At 36.0% G+C, this 9,664-nt stretch overlaps 1 long non-coding RNA gene across 3 annotated transcripts; it reads right to left on the bottom strand.

The window, feature by feature from the left end:
- Positions 1 to 4,558: 4,558 nt before the first annotated feature.
- Positions 4,559 to 9,258, bottom strand: LOC149264130 (uncharacterized). 3 transcript variants are annotated; one of them, XR_016250036.1, is made up of 5 exons: positions 9,060 to 9,258; positions 8,877 to 8,941; positions 8,757 to 8,792; positions 8,585 to 8,649; positions 4,559 to 6,041 (listed from the first exon to the last, which is right to left on the bottom strand). It is a non-coding gene; the product is annotated as an uncharacterized LOC149264130 (long non-coding RNA). The 3 variants fall into 3 exon arrangements; XR_016250037.1 differs by having other exon boundaries at positions 8,598 to 8,649; positions 9,060 to 9,256; XR_016250038.1 differs by lacking the exon at positions 8,585 to 8,649.
- Positions 9,259 to 9,664: the final 406 nt, after the last annotated feature.

A 9,664-nucleotide genomic window follows, 5' to 3' on the forward strand; every position in this document is an offset into this window, starting at 1 on the left:
CTCGCTCGGTATGATCCGGGTAAGAAGTTTCTACTGTTTTCTGGTTGTCCAGATCTGGGTGGTTCGACTCTTGATGAGATGTTGTCTCTTAGGCTCATAATCTTCATTGTTGGTTGTATGGGAAGTCGCAAGGCTGGACAGTCCAGCGCTGTTTGCCTGGTACTCCTCTGTTAAATTCAAGGGTTTGTCTGTCGTTTAGAACCATAGAGTCTAAATGCCCTTTGAGGAATTTGTAGTCTGGAATTCTTACTTTTCATTGAAGCACGCTATTGGTATAGACTTTGCTTTTCCCTTCAGGAAAACGGTTAGGTCTGGTTTCACCAGTTGTCAGGCTTGAGCGGACTGCTCCTCCTGTCACTAAGTTTTGATGTTCTGCTTGCCCGAAATGTTAAAATATTTAAGATTACACTCTGTTTTGTAACTGCACGGTTTCCTATCTTAGGCGTGCATTCAAGGTTTTTCGCTTGTATAATTTATCTCTATGCTTACTTTGGTGCATAATGTTTTTTTAAGTTTGTAATTCTGTTATGGATGTATGAATATTCGACTCTGACATTACTCCTAGAACGGAAGGTTTCTTTGTTAAGAACTCTGTTAAGTTCATTTAGTTACTGTTAAGTTCATTTGCTTTGTTAAGAACTGCTGAATTGAAGGTTTGCTATACTGGTACTAGATGTTCTTCATTTGCTGTTGTTTATATATTGGATGAAATGTTTCCTTTGCGAAAATTATAAGCTTTTCCGTGATACTGAGGGTTTCTCTTACCTGCATGGGCTTTATGGAAATTTCCGTAAATGTCAGTTTCGACCACCATGTGACTTCCTTATCATTTGGGCCGAGACGACCTGGGTTGAGGTTTCTCGGTCCTTCCATGTCTCTCTGTTTATCTCGGGTTACCGAACAGTGTGAACAGCTTCTTCCTCTGTTGTTGAAACTCCACTTTTTTCAGGTATTTGCTCTGCTGTCTTTGAGTCGTTTCGCTACCTCAGTTGCTTCACAGGCGTTTAAATTTGTGGTTCTTGAATTATCTACTTGGTTAGGAATCTACTTAGTATATGCGTTACTCTACTGTAACCGAATGTTGCATTATTTAGAAGGGTGGCTCGACCCTAAACCTCGAACAATCTTCTGAAACTACAGTTACAAGAGGGGTGTTTTTGTTCCATCATATTTTGCAGTGGGAAGACGTATAAATCACCCCAAATGCGAGAGAAAGACCAACAATTTGGGTAGATTAATGCGAGTAAATTCCTTTTATTGTTTTTTCTGTTATGCGTAGGATATCGTCCTTCAAAAGCTGTACAAGATATGTTAGGATGAGAAGGGCAAGATAAATATTTACATCCATGGTGGGTTGTTTTTAGCTTCCAAGGTTGGAACTTAATATCTACGTCCATGGTGGTTTTTTTTTAGCGTTTCAGGCCTCTTGATTTTGTGGGCTCGGTTATGGCAGCAAGGCGGTGACAGGCTGTGAGTCAACTTTGGATAAAATGTGTTTTGATGGCTATTAAATTTACATAAAATATTATGAATTAATGCTGGGATTTTCCGGAATCTTCGGATAAAATGTGTTTTGATGCCTATTAAATTTACATAAAATATTATGAATTAATGCTGCGATTTTCCGGAATCTTCGGGTTTAATTTAGCTCAAAGAACTGCAATGTCTATTTTGCCGTAACAGTCTTCAAAACCAAGTTGAGTTTACAACAAAATTTGTCTAATTCTAGACGTTTGTTACTTAATAAAGTTCGGAATAAAAAAATTCAAGATACTTACCTGCCAAATTTAAAAAGCAGCCTATGTCTTATATTGTAGTAAAATATGTTTAATGTTTCATGGCATGTTTACGGAGTTATGTATGTTATAACGTTTTCAAAAGAATATGTGTCTAGTTTTCTTCACCTCTTTTGAGGCAAGGAAAGATTCAAATGGTGATGATTATAACTTTGATGTGGGGTATATCGTTTTTCAGTGTGGCCTTTTTTTTTCTAATGATGTGGGGTATATTGTTTTTATTGTAGCTTTATTGAATGTTGAACTATAATAAAGTGCAAGAAATGAAATTTTTATATAGCATATTTATTACATATAAAAAATTTGATAAATATATATATGACTATCTTTAATGTTGATGTGGGGTATATCGTTTTTTAGTGTGGCCTTTTTTTCTCTAATGATGTGGGGGTATATTGTTTTTATTGTAGCTTTATTGAAGGTTGAACTATAATAAAGTGCAAGAAAGTTTAAAATTAATTTTTTATATATAAAAATATTATGTCTATTGAAATTTTTATATAGCATATTTATTACATATAAAAAATTGATAAATATATATATGATTATCATTAATGTTTTTATTGGAAATTAAATTAACAAGAAGTAAAATGAAATTTTAGAAATTAAAGATTTTATTTAAATGTAATTTTTATTGAAAAAACATTGTGTTTAAAGTTGTGATTGTAGTTTTTAGTAAATTGTTATGATGAGATAGTTAATATTAAAAAATAAGATTTTGTAGTCAAGTTGTTGGTACTTGCATTAATGGAAAAGGGGAGGGAGCCTGCCACCCCACCTGTCACGCCCCTACACTGGTGGTGATCTTTCAACCGCACTATAGGAGGTGCATCACCACCGACAATTTTCTTTTTAACAATACTAACAATCGTCCTTACTTCTATACTTAGAATATTTTTCAAATACTAAGTACAATCTTTCTTTAAACGCACAGGGGAAAGTTAGAATATTTTTCAAATACTAAGTACAATCTTTCTTTAAACGCACAGGGGAAACTTTCACATCATTAACATATTATCACTACTAACATTCAAATGCACAACAGAATATCATGGGAGGGAAAACTCCCTGTAAGTATGAGTCTGCCCATATTAACAACGATAATATTTAGATTTATACATAAGCATTACAATGGTGGGTTTTTTTTAACGTTTCAGGCCTCTTGATTTTGTGGGCTCGGTTATGGCAGCAAGGCAGTGACACAATTGTATGGCAAGGCCGTGAGTGAACTTTGGATAAAATGTGTTTTGATGCCTATTAAATTTACATAAAATGTTATGAATTAATGCTGGGATCTTCTAGAATCTTCGGGTTTAATTTGGCTCAAAGCCCTGCAATGTGTAATTTGTCTCAAAACCATATTAATTGATTATATCAAACATATCTTCAGCATCATGTAGAGCACCTAGCACACAAAATACTAGTTATGTATTTTCTTCAATTCTATTTCTTCCTACGAATAGGGTTTACATGTAGTGAAACCCTAACACTAAATTAATGTTGGTTTCCATTTTAACCTTTATAAATTAGGATCATTCAATTTTTATGTTTTTCTTATGTAGAGGGAGGGATTTTAAGTTATAATTTAGTTTACTAATCTTATTTTGTTTATGTGTACCTGAATGGGCCAATTTACCCGGAGATATGGTTGTCTTCAACATGTATCTAAACAATTTTATTTCTCAATATTTCCAAATATTTCTCTTCCATGGTTTTACATTCAAATATTACTCTTCTTATTTTATATTACTAATGTTTTTATCTTGATATCCCCGGGGAAATAAAAGAATTTTGCTTCCGTTGTTGTACGAAAGACATTCAACTTAATTCCTAAATTGACTTTCTCTTCCTTAGTTTACACGTCATACATTTCTCAATACACCCCAAACTTTGTGTGAAGTTATCCTAACGTGAAGATAAAAGTGATTTGTTCATGATATCATGAAATAAGGTTTTTGCTAGACTTCCAACCCTCCTAAATTGACTTTCTCTTCCTTAGTTTACACGTCATACATTTCTCAATACACCCCAAACTTTGTGTGAAGTTATCCTAACGTGAAGATAAAAGTGATTTGTTCATGATATCATGAAATAAGGTTTTTGCTAGACTTCCAACCCTCCCATGGATACCATGTGTATAAAACGGTTATGAGCCTTAACAAATGGCATATTATATGGTTAGGCAGGGACTACCGGCTGCATGCAGCACTTGTCTAGTTTCTACTAGTTTCAATATCTCATTCACTTCCATTGAAGGATTGTTTCTACTCATTTTAATGTCTAATTTTATTTGCAATTTCTATAATATAATTTAAAACAATTTCACTTCCATTAAAGCAGAATTGTTTCTACTGATCTCAATATATAATTTTATTTGCAACTTCTATAATATGATTCCAAACAGTTTTCGAGGAGTATTTGAGATTTTAAATATCAAAATTGTTAATTTAGATTATTCAAAATTAAAAATAAATAAATTATTATTAATAATAAGGTAAGATGTATATTCCCAAATATTTTCGGTATTAAATTTTAGAAAATCAAAAGTTTTTTCATATCTAATAACTCGAACTCGCTAACTATGCTCTAAAAAGGAAGGTGCATAAGGCTGCCCAACCATAGAAATCAGCAATATACACCTTCGGGAAGTCCTACCAAAAATATCGAAATTAGACATACCTACCAAAACAATCAAATTTCAAATCAACGAACCTCATCTCTATACAGAACATTAATTATAGATTTGTCGATCGTTCGCGTGCCATAACCAGCCAACATTATCATTTCTCTTCTTAAAACCCAAATTAGTGATGTAATGATTTGAAATTTGAATGAGCGATCGTTCTGCTTGCTTTTTGTTTGACTCTGTCCTTCTAGAATAACTAACTTTGGTTAGTAATAGAGTGAGAACTGTGCCGGTTTCAATCAGAAATAAGAACGATCACGCTGGCACATGGCCATTGTCGGTAGATTCCCTGGGGAATCTTTTAGCTTTTTTTTTTTTTTTTTTTTTGACCATTTGAGAATGTATACATCACCAAGGACCTCGCACGATTTGAATCGATAAACTAAGGGAAGCAATCCAACTGTTTCTTTATATATACTCACCGTATTTGCCAAAGAGAAGGGACGAAGTCAGTGCTGTCTCTGTATATTAGGAGCAGAAGAGATCATCTGCGGTGGAGTTACAAGCCAAGGATATCCAAGATGTGCAGAACTCCTTGCTGCTCCAAAGAGGGACTCAACCGCGGATCCTGGACCAAAAAGGAGGATATCATTCTCTCCGAATATATTCGAATTCATGGCGATGGTCGATGGAAAAATCTCCCCCAAAAAGCCGGTGAATGTCAGGGAATCTCTTACATTGATTTATAAATGCAGGGGTAAATGTCTATTGGAGAGCAAATAAGCGTAATGCTTTTGTTTCGCAGGTCTTAAGCGGTGTGAAAAGAGTTGTAGATTACGTTGGCTCAACTATCTTCGTCCCGACACTAAACGAGGAAACATTTCCCCCGGTGAGGAGGATCTCATTGTTCGGCTGCATCGCCTTCTTGGCAATCGGTATGTAGAGAGTGACTGAACATTTATTCTCTCACCAGAATTGGCATGGTAATAAGTTCAATTGTGATGTAAGTGTCTATATCTGCAAGCTGCGTACAGGTGGTTATTGACAGCAGGACGACTGCCTGGACGAACGGATAATGAAATAAAAAACTATTGGAACAATCATCTCTGTAAGAAGCTGCCGTTACTGAACCAATCTCAAACTAAATGGAAATAGCACAATCTCGAGTCGAGGTCAAAAGATCCTTCTTCCTTACAAAATCCTGCGTTTAAAACCACCCCCATCAAAATAACGACGGCAGAGAAACACTCTGAAATTGTAACTCCAAATGGCTGCAGTAATAGTGTAAATTCAGCTTCTGGCTTCAAATTGTGTAATGTTAAAGAAAGTTCAAATTTCTCCATGTCACGGCGTGACCTACTCGTGAATGATTCGATCACACAGCATGATTCTGAGCCCGTCGCTTCTGAGATGACAGGTATTAATGTTGTTGATGCAAAAGTTACAAATTCTGCTTGCTCCATGTCAACTTTAGGGGATCATTTTGCGGAACCATTTAGGACATGAGAATCCTCCACATTCGGATCATTTTGTAGGAGTAACAGCTACTTTAGCTGAAAGTTTATTGGTTATGGACGAGCTCTCGTATCCCGTTGGAATTTGTTCTTCTCTGCAGTAACCTGTTCAACAGATTTAGAATTAGAAGAGTTTCATAGGGAACTAAAGGTGAACATTAGCTGGAACACCGTATGCAATGTCCCTGGTAACCTTGCAAATATTAATTTACTACAGAAATACTGTTTTACTATTATTGGCAGAGAAGGCTAACAGATTTAGAATTAGAAGAGTTTTACAGGGAAGTAAAGGTTAACATTACCTGGGAGACCGTACGCAATGTCCCTGGTAACCTTGCAAATATTAATTTACTACAGAAATACATGTGCAGAGAAGGATAAACATTAAGTAAGTCTATATAGGTATATAGATAGACATTTAAATTTATTTTAATGTGGTTTATTAAATAATGTTTGTGAATAGACCATGAAGAAAAATCATAATGGGAAGCAATGCTGAGAGTGGCTTACCTCCTAGGTAGTTGGACAGTTACTGGTAAGGTAGTTATATGCACAAGCTTCTCTTTGCGAAAGAAAAAGAAAAATCAAAGGAAGCTGAAAGTGTTAGAGGACCCTGAGGCAAGAAGAGGAGAAAAGCGCAGAAGTGTGAAAGAGACACTGTTATGAAAGACTCTAGAGCTGTTTGGCTAGCGGAGTCTACCTAAAGCTTAATATTCAGAAAAGAGAACGACCTTGTGTTGTTACTGTCCTGAAAACTACTCTGAGCGTGCAGCAAACTCGGAGGAGGTGCAGTGAACCACTGATCTCATTGGCAGTGGTTGGGTGGAGCGTTGCATTCATGATGGTTTGGCGGTCCAATGGAATCTTGCAAAACAGATGAGTATTATTTTAGCAGGAAATAGTTGTTCAATTTATAATTGTCAAGTCTGTGGTTACTTATGAGTATTGCATTTTAAAAAGTGTTGGATATGATGGACATTCAGTCTGTGTGTTCTTACGAAAACAAAAGAAAAATCGAATGTGAATGTGAGATGATTGTTAAATTAATAAGTGACTGTTTCGTGGTTACTTATTAGTATTGCATTTTAAAAAGTGTTGGATATGATGGACACTCTGTCTGTGTGTTGTTACCAAAACAAAAGGAAAACCGAATGTGAATGTGAGTTGATTGTTAAATTAATAAGTGAATTTTTGAACCAGAAGAAATGGTAAACCTCTCTACAGGGTACTGGGTTAGATTCTAGGCCAAGTTGACGGGGTCAACGACTATGACTCAATCCCTTACCATTAGAGGGATTGTATCATTTATCAGTGATAAATACGCTGTTAGGAAAGTAACCAGGGATAAATTTATTAATAGTTTTCTGCATTAATTAATAGTTATCATGCAGAAAAGCATAGACCTCTCGAATAGCATTATTAGAATACTTATATTAAACTCGGTTAACTGTTGGTGAAGAAGGAAACTGAGCGTCAGTCTCCCAGACCAAGTTGAGTATAGTCTTGTCCAGGATTGTCCCGGATTACATATATTGTATAGTCTAGTCTTGACCAAGATTGGAGGACAACTGGGTCCTAAAGTCGAGGGTTTTGTAATTTCCGGTGGCGCACTAAAGTTAAACGTTTCTGTAATAGTTTCAATCAGCTGCTCATGGCAATTTATAATTTGATTCTCCTTTTTTTTTTCATAATTAGTTTTTTTTTCGCTAAAAAATTTGTTTAGTGCAGTTGTCCAGTATATATAGTCTTTCCGAGGATTGGATTGGAGCACAAGCATATATTGTATAGTCTAGTTTTTCTGAAGATTGGAAGACAATATAGTCTTGTCAGACAGTTGACCATAGTCTAGTCTTATCGTGGATTCGACCACAAATTTTGTGGAACCAAACTTTCCCACCTAACCATCAAACTACACTAAATCAAACTTTCCCACCTAACCATCAAACTACACTAAATATAAATCGGCATACATCTTACCGGATACAGAGAGCATCGTTGGTTTCTTTGTTTCTGTTGCTCGTTATCCTAGGGTTATATTTACACCAACCTCGTTTATGGGTTTTGTCATTTCGTTCAGCGGATGTAATTTCTCGAATATGCATTCTATGTGCTGGTTACATATTTAAAAAGCTTCCTTTCGTATTGATGATAAGAAAGTAATGCAGTAGTTACAATTCCGAAAGGGTCTGAGGGATTGCTCTTCACAGGCAAGAATAGACTATACAATAAATGCAACCCGGGACAACCCTGGACAAGACTTCATAGACTATACAATATATGCAATCCTGGACAATACTATATATATACCTGAAAACCGCAGTAAACCAAATTTTTTAGTTAAAAAAAAGCAGCTAATTATGAAAAAAAGAATAGAAACAATTTATAAATAGCGATTCACATCAGATTGAAACTATTACAAAAACGTTTGACTTTAGTTGCCACCGGAAATTACAAAACCCTCCACTTTAGGACCGGGTTCGAAACCCATTTCCACTTGAATCTTTATAAAGGCTAACTGTAATAACAAACTTGTGTAAAAATCCTAGGGCCAAACTTTTGATCATATGACTGAATGAACGGTACAGAACTAAGTAAAGTGCAGCCGGAAAAGCTGCCAGTCGAAAGTGGGAAAGAAGTCAAGAAAGTACATGAGAAAAGAACCTGAAACCCTTATGCAGTGAGGAACGGTCGGCCGGAGAAAAATAGACCTCACCTGTCAGAAGGGAAATGTAGGTGTTAGTTAATGCCAAAAACTGTCAACAGAAGGAAATATGTGGAAATTCGAGATTGGAAGACAATAATTTAGGAAACGAACATTACCTCTGAAGGGTTGACGAATTTCCGCTCTGTTTATTCCTGCGGGCGAAAACCTTAAGGTTAAAACGTGAACCATTGTCGTAGTTGAAATAAGAACGAAAATTTGGTGAAAAAACCGCTCACCATGGCGGGTTGATGATACTGTGCAGCAAGCCATACTCTGGTTGCCGTGCCAAGACAATAAGCCCCTGCTTTACGAAGAGAAGGGTTAAGCCATTAACTCAGAATGAAAGAAAAAATTAAAAAAATTACACCGTAAAAAGACGGAAAAACATGTATACGACTGATATAGGGACGGAAAATCACCTGTCGTGAAGGAAAGCAAGGTAAACACTGGGATTTCGAGCCATAGCATGCCACAGACGCAGAGCCAGTTTCGCCGTACAGAGGTTGCAAGAATGAGCTTCTCCAGCGTCCGGGAAGGAGGTCGCGGGTTACACTCTAACTGTCCTCCTCCTCTCTGCACCGTTGATCTAACCCTAGCCAACCATAGCCGTGGATTCGGCATCCCACCGATCATGAGGTAAGTGATGACTGTGATGACTGCTGTAAGGTTGACAAATGGGGAAGATTCAAGAACATTCCTTCACAATCTTACTATGCACTTTTGCTAAAGTTTTATAATCCGATGCATATAAATGTAAGCTTTAAGAATTCACAAAACTTGTCTGATAACAATGAGGTGAAATAATACCGTGGGTGAATCAGGGTATCGAGGTAATAAGGGGGCTGTTATGATAATGAGGGCGATAGCTAGTGTTGCTGTGGTTAAGTTTAATTATTGAATTTTAAATATATAAATTAGTTGCTACATTAGATTTTTTTACTTAGTTTAAATATAGTTAAATATATAGTTTGATTATTGAACTTTGAAAAGTATGAACTAATTTTTATACATTGTGGATACTTTA

This window comes from Pinus tabuliformis, chromosome 6 (genome assembly GCF_031772625.1).
Source record: "Pinus tabuliformis cultivar Carrire ecotype Pingquan chromosome 6, CPIR1, whole genome shotgun sequence".
Lineage (NCBI taxonomy): Eukaryota > Viridiplantae > Streptophyta > Pinopsida > Pinales > Pinaceae > Pinus > Pinus tabuliformis.